Raw genomic sequence first — 25,277 nt, 5'->3', positions numbered from 1 at the left:
ACTATGCTGTCTGTGTGGGTGGACCAATTCAGTTTGTCTGTGATGTGTATGCAGAGGAACTTAAAACTTACTACCCTCTCCACTACGCTTGTAGCATCATTCCCAATAAGATTTGAGGCTGTAATCTCTGCTAAAGGTGCTTCAACAAAGTACTGAGTAGGGTCTGAGGAAAATGCGATATTTAAGTTTTGTATTTTTTATACATTTGCAATAATTTCAGAAAACCTCTTTTTTATTTGTCATTATGGGCTATTGTGTGTACTGTAGATTGACGAGGGGGAAAACAACTATTTAATAAATTTTAGAATAATGCTGTAACGTAAAATTATGAAATTGTGTTTTTTCATTGGATAAAAGTAGCGACTCAGAGCTACAAAATGGTATATCATACACTGCTTTATTGAAGAACAATGGGAAAGTAATTGTGCTTTGAGAGTTGATAAACTTGAAAACTCACTATTGAGAAAATAGCCTTTGAATATTTTGGTATCTGAGTGAAGAGTTCTTCTTTATCTACACCTTTTCAGCATTTCTCACACCCTCTTTAGCTTTAGTCCCACCCATCTCGTTTCACTCTCAGAGCTTTCAGAGCACTTGGCGCTTTGGCAGATGATTTGTTTACCTCTGGATAACATGAAAACAGCCTAACCAGCTCTGATGGGAACAATATCATTATACTTTTTTGCCGATGTTTACTGACACCGGCCATATTCAGCGGGTGTTGTGCATTTGTAAATTCATCAGTTATTCTGGGCGCTGGCATACTCAGACTGAATTTATGAACGCACCTGAAATGGTTACTTGCATAGTGGAGTCTATTGTTAAGACATGTTGCTAGCTAGCTAAACAATGAACCTAGCTAGGTAAACAACGAGTAAGATCATACACATCACGTAACGTTTGCTAGCGAGCCAGCCATCTAATGTTAGCATGATGGTACTACGCCTTGCATGAATCTGCTGGTAGTGGTAGCTAACCAACCAGGTTCAATGTTAGCTAGTTAACATTAGGCTCTAACTAGCAAAGCAAATGGCTCTGGGATACAAATTATAACATCATACACATAACGTTAGCTTGGGAGCCATCCAGCTAATTATCAGCTAGCTAGCTAACATTACACTTTAGCTTGAAATGAAACAACTTTCAGTCAAAATTAGAAACATGTAACATCTGAAAATGTAGCTAGTTAGCTATCTTAGCCATATACATCATCATACATGATGGATATGGTGTCTCCTTGTCACGGATGCCATGCCATGGTTGCCCTTAGTTTGAAGATGTAATCCAGAGACAGGTGTTTACTCCATCTCTTTAGCTATCATACTCTAATTCAACTAATTTCAAAACTTGATCCGCCAGAAAGTGGAGATCAACAGTTATGCAGCTCCACTACACTATACATAAAAAAAGCCATGTTCGGCAGGATTACCAACACAGACTGACCAGCTCAACTAGACAGAAGCCTTCTATATGGCAAACCAATCTGAACTCCTCTCTCGGCATGTCCAGCCCACTCATTATCTCAGCCAATCATGACTATGGGAAGGTTACTCGCTTTTTCTGTGGCTTAACCAACAAGGCTCGTAATTTAACAATTTTATTTGTATTTACAGATGGCATGCAAGTTTGTTATTAAGGCATATGAAAGTTAACATGTCCCAGAAGGCACATTTACGTTCAAATGGCTCTCCTGTGATAAAAAAGTAAAGGGTTCTTAATACATTCTGAATGCACTCTACATGGATCCCAAAAGGGTTCCACCCGGAACCAAAAAGGGTTCTCCTATGGGGACAGCCAAAGAACCCTTTTTTCTAAGAGTGTAGACCCTGCTCTCTGACATTTTACTGTGATGATGTTACGAGCCCTGACAATGCCCTGTGAAGTAGCATCAGTCAGGTGTTAAACAGGTCGGTGTCCTTCAAGAGAGTACATTCCACTGCAGTGCTCTAACTCTACCAGAATCTGATTCAATATTTGGTATTTCATTGGATATTTCTGTAGGTGTATTTGAATGCCTCAGCGGAAATCTTAATTCTCTCTTTTCAGTAATGATGTTGTTTCTCTAATGTGGGTCTGTTCGCTCCCTTTTTACAGTGGCTGAGTAGTTGTCTAGTGCGTTGTCTCTTCCCATGTCCATTCCTTAGCCTGGAACCCTGGTGAAGTGACTGTGGCAGCACACCCACTGGGTAGCGAGTGAGTGGAGGAAACAGCAGGGGAACGAGCCGAGCCGAGTGGCTGAAAAATGAGGTCCCATTCCTTATAATTCAGCAGCGGGGCTGATAGCATCAGGCTTCAGTTGGCTATCAGGAAGGTATTACCACCCAGTGACTGTAATCGGTAATGAAGCCTTGTATTGAGTTTATAACGCTCTGAATGATGCAGCTCCCACTCCCAGATAAACACATCCTAAATAAACCATTTGGCTGGTAATTGCCCTCTGCCAGCTCCGCTGTTAATAGAGTCAAGTCTCCGACTTAAAGGGTTAACTTCTTTTCCGAAGGAGAGGAGCCTCTCTCCCCTGGCTCATTGCACTCTCATTTCTATGGAGATCTCCGTGCAGGCAGCATTCCCTTGGTTATCAGGCCGTACTTAGAGACAAAACCTAATTAGACAAAAAAATGCCTTTTTTCTCTTTCCCTAATTAGGTCCTTAACATAATTAGCAGGTAATGTTAATAACCCTCTTTTAAAATCTATTAGAATGCTGTTTTGGGAGAAAGTGGTGGTGATGATGGAGGGGTGTGTCCTACAGGCAGCTAGGAGCCCCTCTAAGGGTCCAGGGGCAGGGGAGAGAGGAGAGGAGCGTGCTGGGAGGGTCGTTCATCAGGAGTGGAGTGCCTCTGCATTAGGGCCCTGGCCCCATCAGAGCCCATTATAATACTGCATAGTGGTATAGTGCTATCCTAGAGTAGTCTCCCCCACCATTACTTAGACAAAGCTTAGCCCCCTCCTTGTCTAGCTCTGGTGCCCCTTCCCCCATTGTGTTTTTTTACCAGCCAGGACTTGTTTTAAATATAAATACATGTTGCTTAAGCACCCAAGACAGAAAGTACAGGAGCAACAGAGTTGTATTCATATTTGTCTCATAATGACAGCTCCAAAACAGCCTGCCAGAACACACCCAGTTTTAAACTACCCCCTCCAGGGCTACACAGGGTCTTCAGAGTGGGTTGGCTGAGTGTTATCAGGGCAACTGGCTGTCCCTGTGAGACTATACAAGCAGGATTAGTTATGATGTTGCATGATTTAGTGAGTACTTGCTGGAGTACAAGAAGAGTTCTGATGTTTTGGTGAGTTCTGGTGGAGCATAACACACCACCAGGGGGCATTGTGTGTTCAGTAATGTTCTCTGAAATTACCATAGAGAGGACAAAACAGACAGGAACAGGAGCTATTGTCATTAGCTGGCCTTGATGCCAGTGGAATATACTGGTGGGTTTGGGGAAGTGCTCAGGGTTCCAGTGAGCGGTCAGTGAGCTCCAGCGAGGAGGAGGATGATGAAGAAGCTGCCGTCGACCAGAAGAGCCCAGTCCTCGTCTTTAATTAAGTATCTGAAACATCAATTTAAATGTAAATATCGGTGGTGCAGCTCCTCTCATGCGTAAATTAGAGGGTTGGCCCAGCACATTTCTCTCTCTCCCAACTCCCTGCTCACTTACAATGACATCTGCTCACAGCTGCTAGGCCTGTGGCTACACACACACACACACACACACACACACACACACACACACACACACACACACACACACACACACACACACACACACACACACACACACACACACACACACACACACACACACACACACACACACACACACACACACACACACACAACTATAGTTGAACTATAGTTTGATTTATGTCTATTATATTGATTGTCATCAGAGAAGTGACATCAGAATACACAGTGGGCCTATAAGAGCATAGACCCTTGGCTCAGAATCGTAGCTCACTGCTTTGTGTTGGTACTTACCAATGTGATGTAGGATTCTTATTGATATTGTACCTTGGCTATTACATAATGGACTGACCCATACCCTTATTATCACTCTGTAATCATCCCGTGGAATCCCCAACACAGTGTGTACACGTAGGATCCCCTGATTGAATCCTTGCCTGCAAAGTGCATGGACATCATTGCTGGGCTAGAGCCCTGCTTTCGACCTTATTCTCCCATGTAGTGTGTTTCCAACAGGGCCATAGCATCAGCAATGCAGATTGCATGAAGAAACGCAACCTGAAATGTCCTGCCTATTTCTGGGGCACAGTTAAACCAGTTATACCAACCACTGAAAATGGAATTTGTCCATCTCTCTCTGGGTCTTGCCAGAGAACTCTACCCCCATGGCATTGACGGCTGGCTGGCTGGGGCTGTGACATGAAGCCTGTGATGTGGAACAGTTTTGGGGAAGCTCCACTGATATCCGCACCATACTGTAATAGGCCATGGTGGGAAATTCCCCAATGTGATTCCTGTGACAGGGCAAGAGGCACACAGTGCAACAGGCTTACACTGTAGGACGTGTGTGTGTGTGTGTGTGTGTATGTGCGTGCATGCGTGCATGCGTGTGTATTTGCATGTTTATGTGAATATTTGCATGTACGTGTTTATGTGTGCGTATGTGTGTGTGTTTGTGTGTGTGTGTGTGTGTGTGTGTTTGTGTGGTAATATTATCTGTCCCAGCTCTCCTCTTGGATGCAGTGGAGTGGCACGGCTGGCCTTTACCTTCCCATCTATCAGATCATCAGGACACTCCTCATAAAGGAGAGCTGGGGGGGATGGAGGGATAGAGGGAGGGATGATTAATGGAGGGGGGCTTCCACTTATGGCCCCTCGAGGAGTCCCTCCCTTTTTGTCCATATCAATACCAGCGTAATGGACGCAGAGAGGTGGCTGTTGGTCTCAACGAGAGGCGTTCCACTACGTAGCCCTGCTAACATGCACACAACCTGATTAACTGCAGAATATTCTAACATTTAAGGGGAAAGGAGGTGGAGAGATGGAGTCAAACTCAGAAAGCTAAAGTACTGAAGACAGTTAATAATGTCTCCCTTTGTGCATTTGTACTCTAGATCGCCCTTCATCTAGATCATTGCATTAAAACTATGACACTTCTTGTAATGCCTTAGGAAAATCTGAGCTGTGATCCAGGGACGCTGGCGCTAAGTCTCCTCAACCACACTTGGACTCAATCTCAGAGCTAAGAGCATGAGGAGTGACACGTGCACTTTGAGGAACAATGCCAGACTGTCTCTTAGTCGTCTTAGACTCACCTCCTAGTAGTCAGTCTTTGTGTTTCTGCCTGAATATATAATATCAATCTAACCTAAAGAAGAGAGATGAGATGCCAGCAGGTTTCTTTGTCTCCATTGTCCCTGCTACCTGACACGGATTAACAGTGATGACACGTGTTGACGGAGGCCTTCTCCCATCCCTTCTACTGTTGGCTAATCTTTGGCTAAGCCCTCAGTGCCCTCCTAATTGGAGCCAACGTGGCAGGGACACCAAAATGTCACCAACACCAAATCCTACAGGAAGTCCCAAGCCAGTTTCCAAGCCAGAGTAGTTTAGGAGGCTTGGCCTGCAGCAGGGCTCAGAGTGGGTGAGGAGGAAGGAGGGTGGGGGGCTAATGGAGAACCCTGGGTGGCTGGCTGGCATGCCCACCCCAGTGCCTCTGGTACTCGCTGGCAGCCCAGCCGTGGGCGGGCTCAGACAGGCTCGTGGTGGTGGAGGACCACCCTTGCCATGGTGAGTAATTCTCCTGGTGCTCCATACAGCCACAGCTCAATGCGACCCTGGCATGGCTCCCTGTGCCCATTCTCTGTCAACAGGATTAGGCCTGCTTAGCACCAGCTCTCAGGGATCACCTATATTCCGTATTGTAAGCTCACAACGCTGGCTCGCCACTTTGGCTACAACTGTATGTTTTTTTTCCAGATTCTTCCTCTTGTTTTCTTTCATATAGCAGCAGTTTATGAATTTGTTTTCCTCTTGCACGGGGAGGAGGATGGAGAGATGTTGTCGGAGGGCAATCACAACCTGGCCAAAACCAGAGATTTGCCTTCATTTGCCATCCTATGTATAAACCGTGGCTAATTAGGGTATATAAACACACATGGTTTGTGTCGGTGTTTTGGGCGTTCTGCTGATACTGGCTTCCAATAGAGAATACCCATCGTGCTACTCAAACAAATCTGTATTCCAGTAAAACTAGTAAATGAATAAAAAACATTGTTGATGCACTACGAAAATAAATGTTTTGATTAGTTTCCAAATGTGTTTTGTTATGTTTGATGATGTAACCATTGCGCAATTTGATTAACATTTCGGTGGCGTATCAAGCATCATCAGTTGTAAAATAATGTTTGTGACTAAATTAGCAGAACAGCAAATATTTTTTTTGGGGGGGGGGTTATTTATGACTATCTTACTGGTTCCTCGCTCCATATCTCTGGAATACACTGTCTTCCTCAACCCGGCAGACCTGACTGTTACAATACAGCACTCTTATGTATTGTTCATTACACGCTTCAATTTAAAACACTGTGGCCATTCGATTACATTGGTGTATTTACATGATGTAAATGTGGTATTTTTTAGACAGGATGTTATTATAAAAACGGTTTCGTACCAGGGTTCACTGGTGTAATTGAAATCAGATGATAGATTGGTGCCAGGTCTCACTGTAAGCCTCTGTATTTAATTCATTCACAATGGCACCCAACCTAGATCTAGTAATCCTACTCTCTGGCTGTTGTATATGCTGCCTTTGGTTTAGCTCCTTCACAGTTGGAGCGTAGACCACCTTGACCACTGCCCAGTTGTGTGGTCATGTATGGCAAAGAAGGATATAGGAAAGTTGCAGTTGGTCCAGAACAGAACTTTACGTATTGCACTTAGATGTACACAGAGGGCATATCAATCTCTATTGGCTCAAAATTGAGGAGAGATTGACTGCATTAAATCAAATCAAGTGTTATTTGTCACATGTGCCGGATACAACAGGTGTAGATCTTACAGTAAAATGCTTACTTACAAGCCCAAAACCAACAATGCAGTTTTAAGAAGAATACCTACAAAAAATAAGAAATAAAGTAACAAATCATTATAGACCAGCAGTAAAATAACAATAGCAAGGCTATATACTGGGGGTACATAGGGAGTCAATGTGCTGGGGCACTGGTTAGTTGAGGTGATTGAGGTAATATATACACGTGGGTGGAGTTATTAAAGTGACTTATGCATAGAAAATAACAGAGAGCAGCAGCAGTGTAATAGGGGGGGGGGGGGTTAGTCTGGGTAGCCATTTAATTAGATGTTCTGGAGTCTTATGGCTTGAGGGTAGAAGCTGTTTAGAAGCCTCTTGGTCCTAGATTTGGCGCTCCGGTACCGCTTGCCATGCGGTAGCAGAGAGAACAGTCTATGACCAGGGTGGCTGGAGTCTTTGACAATTTTTAGCGCCTTCCTCTGACACCGACTGGTATGGAGTTCCTGGATGGCAGGAAGCTTGGCCCCAGTGATGTACTGGGCCATACACACTACCCTCTGAAGTGCCTTGCGGTCGGAGGCCGAGCAGTTTCCATACCAGGCATTGATGCAACCAGTCAGGATGCTCTCGATGGTGCAGCTGTAGAACCTTTTGAGGATCTGAGGATCCATGCCAAATCTTTTCAGTCTTCTGAGGGGGAATAGGTTTTGTTGTGCCCTCTTCACAACTGTCTTGGTGATGTGGACACCAAGGAACTTGAAGCTCTCAACCTGCTCCACTACGGCCCTGTCGAAGGGAATGGGGGCATATTCGGTCCTCCTTTTCCTGTAGTCTACAATCATCTCTTTAGTCTTGATTACGTTGATGGAGAGTTTGTTGTCCTGGCACCACACGGCCAGGTCTCTGACCTCCCTATATGCTGTGGCGTCATCGTTAGTGATCAGGCCTACCACTGTTGTGTCATCGGCAAACTTAATGATGGTGTTGGAGTCGTGCCTGGCCATGCAGTCATGAGTGAACAGGAAGTACAGGAGGGGACTAAGTATGCACACCAAGGGGTGTTAAGGATGTGTTGTTACCTGGCCTTACCACCTGGGGGCGGCCTGTCAGGAAGTCCAAGATCCAGTTGCAGATGGAGATGTTTAGTCCCAGGGTCCTTAGTTTAGTGATGAGCTTTGAGGGCACTATGGTGTTGAATGCTGAGCTGTAGTCAAGGAATATCATTCTCACATAGCTGTTCCTTTTGTCCAGGTATGAAAGGATAGTGTGGATTGCAATAGAGATAGCTTCATCTGTGGATCTGTTGAGGCAGTAGGCAAATTGGAATGGGTCGAGGGTTTCTGGGATAATGATGTTGGCCCTGCGGCCTTGTGAATGTTGACCTGTTTAAAGGTCTTACTCACATCGGCAGCAGAGAGCGCGATCACACAGTCGTCCGGAACAGCTAGTGCTCTCATGCATTTTTCAGTGTTACTTGCCTCCAAGCGAGCATAGAAGAAATTGAGCTTATCTGGTAGGCTTGTGTCACTGGGCAGCTCTCGGCTGTGCTTCCCTTTGTGATCTGTAATAGTTTGCAAGCCCTGCCACATCCGACGAGCATCGGATCTGGTGTAGTATGATTCGATCTTAGTCCTGTATTGACGGTTTGCCTGTTTGATGGTTTGCCAGGGCATAGCGGGATTTATTATAAGCTTCTGGGTTAGAGTCCCACCCCTTGAAAGCAGCAGCCCTACCCTTTAGCTCAGTGGGGATGTTGCCTGTAATCCATGGCTTCTGTTTGGGGTATGTACGTACAGTCACTGTGGGGACAATGTCATCGATGCACTTATTGATGAAGCCAGTAACTGATGTTGTGTCCTCCTCAATGCCATAGAAGGAATCCCGTAACATATTCCAGTCTGCACTAGCAAAACAGTCCTGAAGCTTAGCATCTGCTTCATCTAACCATTTTTTTATTTACAGAGTCACTGGTGTTTCTACTTTAATTTTAGCTTGCAAGCAGGAATCAGTAGGATAGAATTATGGTCAGATTTTCCAAATGGAGGGCGAGGGAGAGCTTTGTACATTTCTCTGTGTGTGGAGTAAAGGTGGCCTGAGTTTTTTCTCCACTGGTTATACATTTAACATGCTGGTAGAAATGAGGTAAAACAGATTTAAGTTTCCCTGCATTAAAGTTCCCGGCCACTCGGAGCACCCCATCTGGATGAGCGTTTTCCTGTTTGCTTATGGCAGTATACAGTTCATTAAGTGCGGTCTTAGTGCCAGAATCATCCCTTGTCTTACCAGAGGCTGCTGTTTTATCCTGCCGCCAGCTGTATGTTATTCATGTCCCCATTCAGCCACGACCAGGTGAAACATAAGATATTACAGTTTTTAATGTCCCGTTGGTGGGATATACGTGCTTTTAGCTTGTCCAATTTATTTTCCAGCGATTGTATGTTGGCAAGGGCAGATTAGCCACTCATCGGTGGATTCTCACAAGGCACCCCGTTCTCTGTCCGCGTTATCTTTTCTGTCTCTGCGAATGACGATGTTGAGGGCCTATTCGGGTGTCTCGAGTAAATCCGTCTTGTCCGACTCATTAAAGAGAAATTCTTCGTCCAGTTCAAGATAAATAATTGCTGTTCTGATTTCCAGAAGCTCTTTTCAGTAGAACAATGTTATGTACAAAATAAGTTACGAAAAATGTGAAAAAACAAACAAAATAGCACGGTTGGTTAAGAGCCATGAAACGGCAACCATCCTCTACAGCACCATCTTAGTCACTTTTTTGTCTTTGTGCGAGGTATTGGTGTGTTGAAGGTACTGAACTGTCTGTTCAAGCAGTTGACACACAGTTTGGACACTCATTGGTACAACACAAGACATTTAACCAGAGGTCTCTTCACAGTCCCCAGGTCCAGAACAGAGTCTGGGAAACACACAGTATTAAATAGAGCCATGATTACATGGAACTCTGGGCCACTTCAGGTAACTAAAGCTTGCAAAAAAACATAAAAAACAGATAAAAGAACACCTTACGGCACGACAGGGACTGTGATTGTATTTTGCGTTGTATTACAGATTTTTACAATCACTTTGGCACTAATTTCAGAACCTTGATGTCATTTTTCAAAACACTAGACATAAATCTCACAACCAATGATCAAAATGCAAATTTTTCAAAACTAACACTTTTTCCAATTGCTTGGATACAATACACATAAAGTTAATATAATTTGTTCATTGAACTAAAATCAGCTGTTCAAAATGACACAACTTAACATCAAAGTAATACCATTTCAAAATAGTCACACATTACATCTGAGATGACTGTCTATTAATTTCATTACAATGATCTAACTATCAATTGATACAACTGATCAAGATGATAAGTAACTGTTGCATTACTCTTAATGCATAGTTTTATGGAAACTGACAAACAATATTCCATGTTCAGATCATGAAAGTTTCAGAATAACGAGATCCATTGACACCAATTACCATGGAACATGAACCAATTGGACTACATTATCTATGGATGTAATATTTCATCATCATTCTTTAACAAACACTGTTTCTATGGTCCCATGTACCACTTTTCCAGACCATGTTTTCAGATTTGACATTACTGTACCCTCACCGGCCACTTTATTACGTACACCTATCGAGTACTGGGTAGACCCCCTGCCTCCACAACAGCCTGAATTATTCACGGTGTTGTACGTTAAGAGACGCCATTCTGCACACCACTGTTTTAAACAGCTGTTATTTGAGCATTTGTGGCCTTTCTGTTAGCTTGAATGAGTCTGGACATTCTCCTCTGACTTCTCTTATTAACAAGGTGTTTTGCCCACAGAACTGCCGCTCACTGAATGTGTTTTGTTTATCGCACCATTCTCTGTAAACTCTAGAGACTGTAGTGCGTAAAAATCCCAGGAAGTCAGCTGTTTCTGAGGTGCTGGAATCACCATGTGTGGCATCAACAATCATACCACGGTCAAAGTTGCTTAGATTACGCATCTTGCCCATTCTAATGTTTTGTCGAACAACATCTAAAGCTTTCTACTCTATATACTCTATATATTGAGTTGCAGGCAGCCACATGATTCGCTGCTCGAATGTAACCTTTCCTTGATGAGCTAAATCAGGTCTATGTCATTGTGTGGGATAATGTGTGGGATAATGTCAGGTTCCACCATGCTCAAGCATGCTTTCAGGCCCATCCACAATTTACCCATCCTGTACTTACCCCCATACTCTCCTTTCCTTAACCCGATTGAGGAATTTTTCTCCACATGGAGGTGGAAGGTATATGATAGGCGCCCTCATGAACAAGCCACCCTTCTCCAGGCCATGGATGACACATGCAATGACATCACGGCAGACCAGTGTCAGGCCTGGATTCGCCATGCCCGAAGATTCTTCCCAAGATGTTTGGCTAATGAAAACATCTATTGTGATGTGGATGAGAACCTGTGGCCAAATCCACAAGACAGGGTTGATGGAAATATAGAAGTACAGTAATCAATCTTTTGTCTTGCTTTTTACAGTAAGCCAGGGGAGGAACACTGCAGTGATGTTTTACAGTAAGCCAGGTGAGGAACATTGCAGTGATGTTTTACAGTAAGCCAGGTGAGGAACACTGCAGTGATGTTTTACAGTAAGCCAGGTGAGGAACACTGCAGTGATGTTTTACAGTAAGCCAGGTGAGGAACACTGTAGTGATGTTTTACAGTAACTGTTTTAGCTAATTATTATTGCTTTGATTCAAACAAACCTATGTTGTGATTTTGTTCAATGATTCCACTGTGTCTGTAGTATTCTCTCTACTAGTCCTTTTACAGTGATGTATTTACGTGTAGTAGCATAATGAAACATGTATCACATATTTTGTACTACAATATTTAATGATTGTACTAACAACTACACAGTGAAACTATCGGTATCTTGTGTGTGGGTGATCTAAATGAATGTTCCTGTAAGGGATTTCCTCTTCTTCTGAAGAGGAGAGGCGAGAAGGATCGGAGGACCAACATGCGGCATGGTAAGTGTCCATGGTTCTTTTAATAAGAAATACTCAACATGAACAACTGAATACAAAAACAATAAATGTGGAACGAATGAAAACCAAAACAGTACCGTGTGGTGAAAAACACAGACACGGAAACAAACACCCACAAACAAACAGTGAAACCCAGGCTACCAAAGTATGATTCTCAATCAGAGACAACTAATGTCACCTGCCTCTGATTGAGAACCATACGAGGCCGATACATAGAAATCCCCAAATCATAGAAAAACAAACATAGACTGCCCACCCCAACTCATGCCCTGAACATACTAAATAATGACAAAACAACTGAAATAAAGGTCAGAACGTGACAGTACCCCCCCCCCCCCCAAAGTGCGGACTCCGGCCGCAAAACCTATTGGGGAGGGTCTGGGTGGTCGTCTGTCCGCGGTGGCGGCTCTGGCGCGGGACATGGACCCCACTTCACCACAGTCATTGTCCGCCTCCGTGGCCTCCTAAACACGGCGACCCTGCTAAATGGCCCCACTGGACTGAGGGGCAGCTCCGGATTGAGAGGCAGCTCTGGACTGAGGGGCAGCTTTGGACTGAGGGGCAGCTCTGGACTGAGGGGCAGCTCCGGATTGAGGGGCAGCTCTGGACTGAGGGGCAGCTCAGGACTGAGGGGCAGCTCGGGACTGAGGGGCAGCTCTGGACTGAGGGGCAGCTCGGGACTGAGGGGCAGCTCGGGACTGAGGGGCAGCTCGGGACTGAGGGGCAGCTCGGGACTGAGGGGTAGCTCAGTACTGAGGGGTAGCTCAGGACTGAGAGGTAGCTCAGGACTGGCTGACGACTCTGGCAGATCTTGGCTGAATGGCGGCTCTGGCAGATCCTGGCTGAATGGTGGCTCTGGCAGATCCTGGCTGAATGGCGGCTCTGGCAGATCCTGGCTGACTGGCGGCTCTGGCAGATCCTGGCTGACTGGCGGCTCTGGCAGATCCTGGCTGACTGGCAGCTCTGGCAGATCCTGGCTGAATGGCGGCTCTGGAAGATCCTGGCTGACTGGCGGATCCATGCTGACTGGCGGCTCTGGCGGCTCATGACAGACGGGAGACTCTGGCAGCTCATGACAGATGTGAGACTCTGGCGGCTCATGACAGACGGGAGACTCTGGCGGCTCATGACAGACGGGAGACTCTGGCAGCTCTGGACAGACAGGAACACCTGTTGGGAGGAGACAGAGACAATTCTACTGCCTGAGTCACAGTGGAAGCTAGACCAATTCTACTGCCCCAGTCCCTGTGGAAGCTAGACCAATTCTACTGCCTCAGTCACTGTGGAAGCTAGAACAATTCTACTGCATCAGTCACAGTGGAAGCTAGACCAATTCTACTGCCTCAGTCACTGTGGAAGCTAGACCAATTCTACTGCCTGAGTCACAGTGGAAGCTAGACCAATTATACTGCCTCAATCACTGTGGAAGATAGACCAATTCTACTGCCTGAGTCACAGTGGAAGCTAGACCAATTCTACTGCCTCAGTCACTGTGGAAGCTAGACCAATTATACTGCCTCGGTCACTGTGGAAGCTAGACCAATTATAATGCCTGAGTCACAGCGGAAGCAAGACCAATTCTACTACCTGAATCACTGTGTAATCTAGACCAATTCTACTGCCTGAGTCACAGTGGAAGCTAGACCAATTCTACTGCCTCAGTGCCTGTGTAAGCTAGACCAATTCTACTGCCTCAGTCACTGTGGAAGCTAGACCAATTCTACTTCCTCAGTCACTGTGGAAGCAAGACCAATTATACTGCCTCAGTCACTGTGGAAGCTAGACCAATTCTAATGCCTGAGTCACAGCGGAAGCAAGACCAATTCTACTGCCTCAGTCACTGTGGAAGCTAGACCAATTCTACTGCCTGAATCACTGTGTAATCTAGACCAATTCTACTGCCTCAGTCACTGTGGAAGCTATACCAATTTTACTGCCCGAGTCACAGTGGAAGCTAGACCAATTCCACTGCCTCAGTCATTGTGGAAGCCAGACCAATTATACTGCCTGAGTCACTGTGGAAGCTAAACCAATTCTAATGCCTGAGTCACAGTGGAAGCTCGACCAATTCTAATGCCTGAGTCACAGTGGAAGCTCGACCAATTCTACTGCCTCAGTCACTGTGGAAGCTAGACTAATTCTACTGCCTCAGTCACTGTGGAAGCTAGACCAATTTTACTTCCTCAGTCACTGTGGAAGCTAGACCAATCTACTGCCTCAGTCACTGTGGATCTAGACCAATTCTACTGCCTCAGTCACTGTGGAACCTAGACCAATTCTACTTCCTAAGTCACTGTGGAAACTAGACCAATTCTACTGCCTCAGTCACTGTGGAATCTAGACCAATTCTACTGCCTCCGTCACTGTGGAATCTAGACCAATTCTGCTGCCTCAGTCACTGTGAAATCTAGACCAATTCTACTGCCTCAGTCACTGTGGAAGCTAGACCAATCTACTGCCTCAGTCACTGTGGATCTAGACCAATTCTACTGCCTCAGTCACTGTGGAACCTAGACCAATTCTACTTCCTAAGTCACTGTGGAAACTAGACCAATTCTACTGCCTCAGTCACTGTGGAAGCTAGACCAATTCTACTGCCTCAGTCACTGTGGAAGCTAGACCAATTCTACTGCCTGAGTCACTGTGGAACCTAGACCAATTCTGCTGCCTCAGTCACTGTGAAATCTAGACCAATTCTACTGCCTCAGTCACTGTGGAATCTAGACCAATTCTACTGCCTCAGTCACTGTGGAATCTAGACCAATTCTACTGCCTCAGTCACTGTGGAAGCTAAACCAATTCTAATGCCTGAGTCACAGTGGAAGCTCGACCAATTCTAATGCCTGAGTCACAGTGGAAGCTCGACCAATTCTACTGCCTCAGTCACTGTGGAAGCTAGACTAATTCTACTGCCTCAGTCACTGTGGAAGCTAGACCAATTTTACTTCCTCAGTCACTGTGGAAGCTAGACCAATCTACTGCCTCAGTCACTGTGGATCTAGACCAATTCTACTGCCTCAGTCACTGTGGAACCTAGACCAATTCTACTTCCTAAGTCACTGTGGAAACTAGACCAATTCTACTGCCTCAGTCACTGTGGAATCTAGACCAATTCTACTGCCTCCGTCACTGTGGAATCTAGACCAATTCTGCTGCCTCAGTCACTGTGAAATCTAGACCAATTCTACTGCCTCAGTCACTGTGGAAGCTAGACCAATCTACTGCCTCAGTCACTGTGGATCTAGACCAATTCTACTGCCTCAGTCACTGTGGAACCTAGACCAATTCTACTTCCTAAGTCACTGTGGAAACTAGACCAATTCTACTGTCTCAGTCACTGTGGAAGCTAGACCAATTCTACTGCCTCAGTCACTGTGGAAGCTAGACCAATTCTACTGCCTGAGTCACTGTGGAACCTAGACCAATTCTGCTGCCTCAGTCACTGTGAAATCTAGACCAATTCTACTGCCTCAGTCACTGTGGAATCTAGACCAATTCTACTGCCTCAGTCACTGTGGAATCTAGACCAATTCTACTGCCTCAGTCACTGTGGAAGCTAGACCAATTCTACTGCCTCAGTCACTGTGGAATCTAGACCAATTCTACTGCCTCAGTCACTGTGGAAGCTAGACCAATTCTACTGCCTCAGTCACTGTGGAATCTAGACCAATTCTACTGCCTCAGTCACTATGGAAGCCTTGAAGAACTGAATGTGGTTGTTTATATCTGTTCATGCTGTAAAAGTCAAAAGTATATCACGTTTTCTCTCCAAGAATATCACTTTAACTGTTAGCCCTAACAATACCTTAGTACAATCTTAACCCTAAACAATTAACTAAATGTATAGCTCATGTATTTGCTCAGTAGTATTAACTATTGATATAGTCAATTGTCCTTTGTAGCATGCCATAGACTAGAGCTTACCACTGAGCACTGACTTATGTTGCAGTGTTAACCTGACCTAGTCCCAGTGATCTGTTTACTTTGTTTTCTGCTAGCATAGAATAAAGCTGTGATCGAGGCATTGTCAGAACTCCCCCGTTCACTATTTGGATTTTAAATTGTGCCGGAGAGCCATTTGTGTCACATTATAAAATGCTAACGGTACAGAATGTAATTTGGTGGGATCGGGGCGTTTGCTCCAGAAAATGTATTAGGCTTACTCCTGGATCTCAGTTTGTCTTCGGGACAGTATTATGCTACACCCCCACCACCACAAGAGTAATATTTAATGAATAGGACTATTAATATGGGCTGGGTCTCGGGGGATATTTCTTGGTAACGGATAGGCACACAGACACGATTACGTATGTGGGAGGGCATTGTGTGAAATGCAGTTTAGCTGATTCCAAAGCCAAGGAAAGGGAGGATGAGATGAGAGTGTTTGGGCTCATTTTAGCAGTCTGCAACAATTACTGGGATTCTGTATCTCAATTTATTGCATACAACAGGAAGTCCTGTGTTTGTATTGATTCTGTATATTTATGTGATATCTTGAATAAACAATGTACAGTAATATACCATTGTCTATCTGTGGCAATGCAAGCCATATTTCATTTTTTTTATGTGCAGTGTTTTTTTGTGTGGGTTTGTCTTGCACGAGCAGGTGTCTGTTTGTATCTGTAAGTGGGTTGTAGATGTTTGCCTGTTTCATGCATTTCTGTGTTTAAGTCTAAATATGTTTTGGTATGAAGGTGGGTGTGCCTGTGTGGATTTTGTGATTGAGTGTGTGCAAATTAGCTGTGTGAGTGTGAGCAGAGCAGTGTGCGTCTGTATGTTTGTACATCTCTGTGGCGTGTGAGCATGCACGTACCTCTGTATTTGCCTGTGCTCACGTGCACATGCCAGTCAGTGTATGCGTGTCTGTGTGTTTGTGACGATCAAAATCATCACGTGGTTCAAGTTAATGTTCCATGAAAATTGCAGGCAGCAGTTTAATTATGGACTATATAGGGAGAAACAGAGTCAGGTAGAAAGAGAGCAGCCGGTTATTTCAACATTCATAATAAATCATTTCTCATTTCCAAAACCAAATGCAATGTTTACCTCAGACAAAGAGAATCCAGCTGCTGAATCCGAATTGTGTCAATCTGAAGAGCATGGGAGGAATGTCTGATGAATTAGAGCAAGTCTACTGTGTATTTCCAGTACTTTCCCCTCTTTTAACATCCTTTACCATCTGTGCTGATAGACTGGTAAACAACATGCCAGGAAATCTCACTCCCAGTCCCTTTTCCTACATAAGAAAATCCTTTATATTTCCTAACAGTCATTTCATTTAGTCAACAACAACCTTTCTTTTCACGTATGTTTCTCTGGATTGAATCAGGAGCACAGTGTATGGTCGGGGTCTAGTGGTTATAAACATATGCCATTGTACTGTATGTGTGTGTGGAAACAGAGATGGTGGATTGGGGGGGGGGGGTTTATGGCTGTGAGTTTGAGTGTGAGGCGGTGTGGCGAAGCAGGCGGTGTCTGTGTGTATTTTTAGCCTGTTTTGAGCCCTCTGTCCCGCTCAGTCACGATGCTCGCAGCTCGCCACCACTGACCCCTGCACGTCCTTCACGCCAGGGCCAGGAGAACCTCTATAATTGCGGTGGGCGGCGGCTTAAAACCTCCAAATCATAAAAAAGCTGGTGAATTACGAGGAAATATACAAAGGGTGGGTCTAATCCCGAATGCTGATTGGTTAAAAGCGCATTCCAGCCAGTGTCTATTCCACAAATATGGCCTTCCTTTACAGCGGGGGGCCGTGAATGAAGCCATAAAATTATGAGCAGTTTTTATGATGGCCCATTGAAGGGGATGCTTGTATATTGATGGTTCACAGGCTGTATCCCTCTTCCCCCTGTGCCGTGGAAGAGCTGACGAAGGGGCCCCTGTGTAACTGTTTTTCATGCATTTAAGATATTAATTATCTGGTAAATGTTCCCCAGGCAGTGCTTGGGGTGGCGCAGAGCGACAGCTTTTCGATGAAGCTCCCGGTCCACCCCATCAGGCTGCACTGTATTACATGCGAAAGGTCATTGCAGGGTTAATGTAACTTTGTATTTGCTGCTTTTTCATAGATGGGGAGGGAGGTAAGGAAGCAAGGCTAGTTTGAAAAAGAGAGTGAGGGAGATGGAGAGAGAGAGGGGGAGCGAGAGAGAGAGAGAGAGAGAGAGAGAGAGAGAGAGGAGGATTGAGGGAGATGGCGAGAGAGAGAGATGGGTAGAGAGAGAGGTGGTGTGTGTTTGGGACCAGGGAAGATAACACCAGTGTGATGTAGAGAGAGTGGTGGTGTGTGTTTGGGACCAGGGAAGATAACACAAGGGTGATGTAGGGTAGAGAGAGTGGTGGTGTATGTTTGGGACCAGGGAAGATAACACAAGGGTGATGTAGGGTAGAGAGAGAGAGGTAGGTTGTGTTTAGGACCAGGGAAAATAACACCAGGGTGATGTAGAGTAGAGAAAGAGGTGGGGTGTAGAGAGAGAGGTGGAGTGTTTTCTATCGAGAAATCTCCAACCCTCCACACCAGAACGAGTCTGGTTGGAGAGGAAATGGGAGGTGAGTAAAAACATTATTTTGCTAATTCACTGATTGACTAGAAATAGTTTGCAATCCCCCATGTCCCATTACCAATCAATTTCTTGATACATTGCATGCTGTGAAAAAATACATTATTTCTCTAAAACGAAGAACATTTTTACCAGTTTGATAATTTCTTGCTCTGGCTCGGATAACGAAATTACAACATTCGGCTGAACTAAAATGATCAGGCATATCATGTAAATATTACAATTTAAACCCCTCACCTTACAGGCATTTTTATTGCCCGTGTTTCTTCTTAATGTGAAGAATTACAGAAAAGAAAGAAAGAAAAACCCCACTACTTTTTTAATCACCATATGTAGCCTTGTGGTAATTCAGCAGCTCTGAAGTGCTGTCAAAAAACAATTGAGTGGAGAGGGGGCTGGAGTGATCAATGTTGTGTGGTCTCTAGGTGGGGTTCTCATTCACACTACATTCCACCAGCTGATTGAGTTAATTAGGCCACCCCCACATCCTGCTGATTGGATGTAAACATTAATATGCCAGAAAATGACTCCGTCGATGTTTACGGCAACGTTCCCAGCCACGCTAAATTGATCAGCTATTGAGAGGCAGCCGCTGCCGTGATTTGATTCCAGTTTGAGATGATGGGGGGAGCGTTTAGAAACCGTCTTCTTCTCCAAACGATTGTGTTTTTCTGTTGTTTAGTGTATTCACAGGGACGTGTTTTTGATTTGATTTGTCAGGTTGATTCTGGAATGAATTTGATTTTTGCTGGCTTAAAAGTTGGCTCTAAACTTCAAAAACGTTCTATCCCCTTCCCACCCACCCCTCCCTCAATGGAGCTAAAAGGCTGTGTGCCAGTGAAATACAAGGCCCGGGTTCCTCCTGGAAGCTCTGAGATGGTATTTTATATAAATCAGTGTGCAATGTGCAGCGCCAGCTCAATATCTCATCATAGACATAGTGTTCAGAAGTCTGGGGCCAGCACCATGAGCCAGGGCGGCTGAACGAACTGAACTGTCTCTATGGGGGTATGGGGTAGTGCTTCCAACCCACTCCATTGCTTTTCGGCTTCTGATATTGACTATTAAATGGCCCATAGGCCTACTCACTTTCGAGCGCAGATACTCATTAATTCATATTTTCTATGAACGCATTAATTAATCACACACACTATAGGCTACCTACGGTGACTTCCGAAAGTATTCAGACCCTTTGACTTTTTCCACATTTTGTTACGTTACAGCCTTGTTCTAAAATTGACTAAATTGTTGTTTTTCACCTCATCAATCTACACACAATATCCTATAATGACAAAGCAAAAAACGTTTTTTCAGAGTTTTTGCAAATATAGTTTATAAAATAAAAAAACGGAAATATGACATTTACATAAGTATTCAGACCAGTACTCTGTTGAAGCACCTTTAGCAGCGATTACAGCATCGAGTCTTCTTGGGTATGACGCTACAAGCTTGACACACCTGTATTTGGGGAGTTTCTCCCATTTTTCTCTGCAGATTCTCTCAAGCTCTGTCGGGTTGGATGGGGAGTGTTGCTGCACAGCTATTTTCAGGTTTCTCCAGAGATGTTCGATCTGGTTCAAGTTCAGGCTGTGGCTGGGCCCCTCGAGGACATTCAGAGACTTGTCCTGAAGCCACAACTGTGTTGTCTTGGCTGTGTGCTTAGGGTCGTTGTCTTGTTGGAAGTTGAACCTTCGCTCCCAGTCTGAGGTCCTGAGTGCTCTGGAGCATGTTTTCACCAAGGATCTCCCTATACTTTGCTCCGTTCATCTTTTCCTCGATCCTGACTGGTCTCCCAGTCCCTGCCACTGAAAACATCCCCGCAACATGATGCTGCCACCACCATGCTTCAGTGTGTTCTTGGGGACCTTCAATACTGAAGACATTGTTTTGGTACACTTCCCCAGATCTGTGCCTCGACATAATCCTGTCTCGGAGCTCTACGGACAATTCTTTCAACCTCATGGCTTGGTTTTCACTCTGACATGCACTGTCAACTGTGGGACCTTAGCTCACCTGAGCTCAATTTTGAGTGTCATAGCAAAGGGGCTGAATACTTATGTAAATAAGGTATTTCTGTATTTTTTATTTTTTTTATAAATGTGCAAACATTTCTAAAAACCTGGGTCATTGTGTGTAAATTAATGAGGATTTATGTATTTTTGTGGAAAAAGTCAAGGGGTCTTCAAACGTCCCGAAGGCACTGTACATAGTATGTATCATCCAGATATAAGGTTCAAATCAAATCTAAACAAATTGTATTGGTCACAAACATGGTTAGCAGATGTTATTGTGAGAGTTGCAAAATGCTTGTGCTTCTAGTTCCAACATTGTAGCAGTATCTAACAGGTAATATCTAACAATTCCACAACAAAACCTAATACACACAAATCTAAGTAAAGGAATGGAATAAGAATATATACATATAAATATATGGATGAGCAATGACAGAGTGGAATAGGCAAGATGCAACAGATGGTACAACATACAGTATATACTTATGAGATTCGTAATGCAAGATATGTAAACATGATTAAAATGGCATTATTAAAGTGACTAGTGATCCATTGATTTCCCGTCTGTATGTAGGCAGCAGCCTCTCTGTGTTAGTGATGGCTGTTTAGAAGCAGCTGTTCAGATAGGAGGAAAGTGTCTAAAGTTGGTACAGGGGTCCAACTCACAGCGGGGTCCTTCCCTGCACCAATACACCGTCATCCCATATCCCCACCACCCAATATCACTCCTTTTTCCATCCCTATCCCCCCTACACCCGTCCATCTCCCCCTCCACCCCCTGCTGGTGAGCACCAAGCCCCATTAACCCCTGCATGCCTCTCCCTAGCTTCCCTGTGTGCTTAACGTGCTGGCGTTACCATATAATATGTCCTGTGTCTGAGATGAGCTTTACACAGGTTTAATAGAGGTCAGGAGGGGTCCACATTATTATAGTAAGGCCGAGAGGTTCGCCTCTCCACCCTCCCTTCCATTCCACTACCACTCCTTCCTCCATCACTCCATCTACCACTCTTCCATTCCTCCCTCCCCCACTCCTCCCCTAATCTCCCCATCCATCCACCAGTCCTCCCTCCATCCACCCCTCTCTCTATCCCTCCATCTCTTTAAAGTGGCAGGGCCAGGCACATTTGGCTGTGTGGTGACACGTCCAGCCCAGTGACGCCACTACACTGTGAACTCTGACCTCACAAATGGGCCTCAGCCCCCAGCTCTCATCTCTGTGTGCCGACATACAGCCCTAGCTAAACAGCCAAAGAGACATGCAAGGGTGTCAACCAGGGGATTGGAGCTTGTGTTTGTGTACGCTCCAACTGGAAAATGTTTTCAACTCATGAGGCAAGGTAGCCAAGATGTTTTGGATTAGTGTTTGGTTAGGACACAGACAGCCTGGAAGTCAGTGTGTTAGCCTTCCAATAATCAAACAGAGTCATAAATCATTGGCAAAAAATAGCGCTGGTGTCATAATGACTGTTCCTGTTCCTGTCTCTTTCTCTGAATATAATAATGGATCTTGATATAGTTTAACTTACCCTTGTTCTTTCCTTTCAACACCCCCCTTCAAAAAATACCTTCAAGAACCCTCCCACAGGTCTCCCATTCCCTCACTGTTTAAGCTTTCTTACCCATTCTGACTCTTCTTTCCTCTCTCTCTCCTCACCTACTCTGATCCATCCCTCTACTTCTCCCTCTCTCTCTCCATGCCTTCTCCATTCCCTCTCTCTTCACTCCCCCTTTCTCTCCACCTCCCCCTCTCCTCCCACTCTCCTCCCCTGTTTCCCTTCCTGCACAGCCGTCACTCTGAATTATTTTCAATGAGCTCTTTTATAGCAGGCGCCAAATCTCACCTCCAGCCCATCACTGAGCAGCAGGCTGTGGGACGCGCTCTGCATTTCTATCAGCCCTGAGCCTCCACTGTGCTATTAACCCCTCTCACACTCAGTCCCCCCCCTCCCACATACACCTAGCTCTCTGCTCCCCCTCCTATCCCAGTCTCTCTCTCTCTCTACACCTCCCCTTCACTCTCCAATCCTGTCCTGTCCTCCATCTATGTCTCTTCCTCGCTCTCTCTCTGTCCACACACTTTCTTCTTTCTACACACTTCTCTTCCCTTCTCTTTTGCTACTCCTCTCTACCTGTTTATCAAGACCTCATCACACTACACACTTACTTATCTCTATGCCTTCTTCTCACTCTTTCCAAAACAGAACTCTTCACTCTGTTTTTTCATCTCCCTTTTTCCAACCTAGAACCCTCTTCACTCTCTGTTTTTTCACCTCCCTCTTTCCAACCTAGAACCCTCTTCACTCTCTGTTTTTTCACTTCCCTCTTTCCAACCTAGAACCCTCTTCACTATCTGTTTTTCACCTCCCTCTTTCCAACCTAGAACCCTCTTCACTCTCTGTTTTTTCACTTCCCTCTTTCCAACCTAGAACCCTCTTCACTATCTGTTTTTCACCTCCCTCTTTCCAACCTAGAACCCTCTTCACTCTCTGTTTTTCACCTCCCTCTTTACAACCTAGAACCCTCTTCACTCTCTGTTTTTCACCTCCCTCTTTACAACCTAGAACCCTCTTCACTCTCTGTTTTTCTCCTCTCTCTTTACAACCTAGAACCCTCTTCACTCTCTGTTTTTCTCCTCTCTCTTTACAACCTAGAACCCTCTTCACTCTCTGTTTTTCACCTCCCTCTTTACAACCTAGAACCCTCTTCACTCTCTGTTTTTCACCTCCCTCTTTCCAACCTAGAACCCTCTTCACTCTCTGTTTTTCTCCTCTCTCTTTACAACCTAGAACCCTCTTCACTCTCTGTTTTTCACCTCCCTCTTTACAACCTAGAACCCTCTTCACTCTCTGTTTTTCACCTCCCTCTTTCCAACCTAGAACCCTCTTCACTCTCTGTTTTTCTCCTCTCTCTTTACAACCTAGAACCCTCTTCACTCTCTGTTTTTCTCCTCTCTCTTTACAACCTAGAACCCTCTTCACTCTCTGTTTTTCTCCTCTCTCTTTACAACCTAGAACCCTCTTCACTCTCTGTTTTTCACCTCCCTCTTTCCAACCTAGAACCCTCTTCACCCTCTGTTTTTCACCTCCCTCTTTCCAACCTAGAACCCTCTTCACTCTCTGTTTTTCACCTCCCTCTTTACAACCTAGAACCCTCTTCACTCTCTGTTTTTCACCTCCCTCTTTACAACCTAGAACCCTCTTCACTCTCTGTTTTTCTCCTCTCTCTTTACAACCTAGAACCCTCTTCACTCTCTGTTTTTCACCTCCCTCTTTCCAACCTAGAACCCTCTTCACTCTCTGTTTTTCACCTCCCTCTTTCCAACCTAGAACCCTCTTCACCCTCTGTTTTTCACCTCCCTCTTTACAACCTAGAACCCTCTTCACTCGCTGTTTTTCACCTCCCTCTTTCCAACCTAGAACCCTCTTCACCCTCTGTTTTTCACCTCCCTCTTTCCAACCTAGAACCCTCTTCACTCTCTGTTTTTCACCTCCCTCTTTACAACCTAGGACACTTCACTCTCTGTTTTTTCACCTCCCTCTTTACAACCTAGGACACTTCACTCTCTGTTTTTTCACCTCCCTCTATTCAACCTAGGACACTCTTCACTCTGTTCTTTCATCTCCCTCTTTCTATCTACTGCTTTCTAAATCTATTTTCCCTATTCTCATTATTTATCCCTTTCTCTTCTTCACCTGGTTTCTTTCTTTCTTTGTGTTTTTCCCTCCTAGATGCAGAGTACTGCCATGGGCTTCTCCCTCACCTTGGTGTCTCTGTAGCAGTATCCTCCTAGCTCCAGGGAGAGGACAGGTCTGTAGCAGTTTCCTCCTTGTTCTGAGGAGAGGACAGGTCTGGAGCAGTATCCTCCTAGCTCTCGGGAGAGGACAGGTCTGTAGCAGTTCAAAATCAAATCAAATTTTATTTTAGTTTCCTCCTAGCTCTGGGGATAGGACAGGTTTGTGGCAGTATCTTCCTAGCTCGGGGGGGGGGGGGGACAGGTATGTAGCAGTATCCTCCTAGTTCTGGGGAGAGGACAGGTCTGTAGCAGTATCCTCCTAGCTCTGGGGAGAGGACAGGTCTGTAGCAGTATCCTCCAAGCTCTCAGGAGACGATTGTCTGAGAAACTTGCACAAACACGTGTTCCTGGCAAACTAGTAAATCCTTCTCTCCTATTCCTGTCATTTATCAGTGTCTGGGGAAAGGCAAATGTGCTGTTCTGACTCTCCCTGTGCTGCTGTAGACCGGCGTCACTCTGCAAGGGTGAAGAGGTTTGCAAGAGGTAGGAGAGAAACAACATAATGATGCGTTGACAATGTAGGGGCATGGACACATCATGGGAAGACAAGTTGACATTGGTGTCGGAACAATACACTGATACTGAACGTTATCCCCCCCTTTGCCCTCAGAACAGCCTCAATTTGTCAGGGCATGAACTCTACAAGGTGTCAAAAGCGTTCCACAGTTATGCTGGCCCATGTTGACTCCAATGCTTCCCACAGTTGTGTCAAGTTGGCTCAATGTTCTTTGGGTGGTGGACCGTTCTTGATACACACAGGAAACTGTTGAGTGTGAAACACCCAGCAACGATGCAGTTCTTGACACAAACCTGGCACCTACTACGATAACCCGTTCAAAGGCACTTCAATATTTTGTCTTGCCCATTCACCCTC

The 25,277-nt window shown here is 45.0% G+C and overlaps 1 long non-coding RNA gene across 1 annotated transcript in view; it reads left to right on the top strand.

Annotated features, from left to right (window-relative positions):
* The window catches only part of LOC135545301 (uncharacterized), an 88,907-nt gene extending 64,548 nt beyond the window's left edge, over positions 1-24,359 (top strand). The window contains exon 3 of the long non-coding RNA XR_010456451.1: positions 24,339-24,359. This is a non-coding gene — a long non-coding RNA (uncharacterized LOC135545301). The remainder of the gene's footprint in view (positions 1-24,338) is intronic.
* Positions 24,360-25,277: the final 918 nt, after the last annotated feature.

The sequence above is a fragment of the Oncorhynchus masou genome, chromosome 9 (genome assembly GCF_036934945.1).
Source record: "Oncorhynchus masou masou isolate Uvic2021 chromosome 9, UVic_Omas_1.1, whole genome shotgun sequence".
NCBI lineage: Eukaryota > Metazoa > Chordata > Actinopteri > Salmoniformes > Salmonidae > Oncorhynchus > Oncorhynchus masou.
This window is presented reverse-complemented; position numbering and strand designations above follow the sequence as displayed.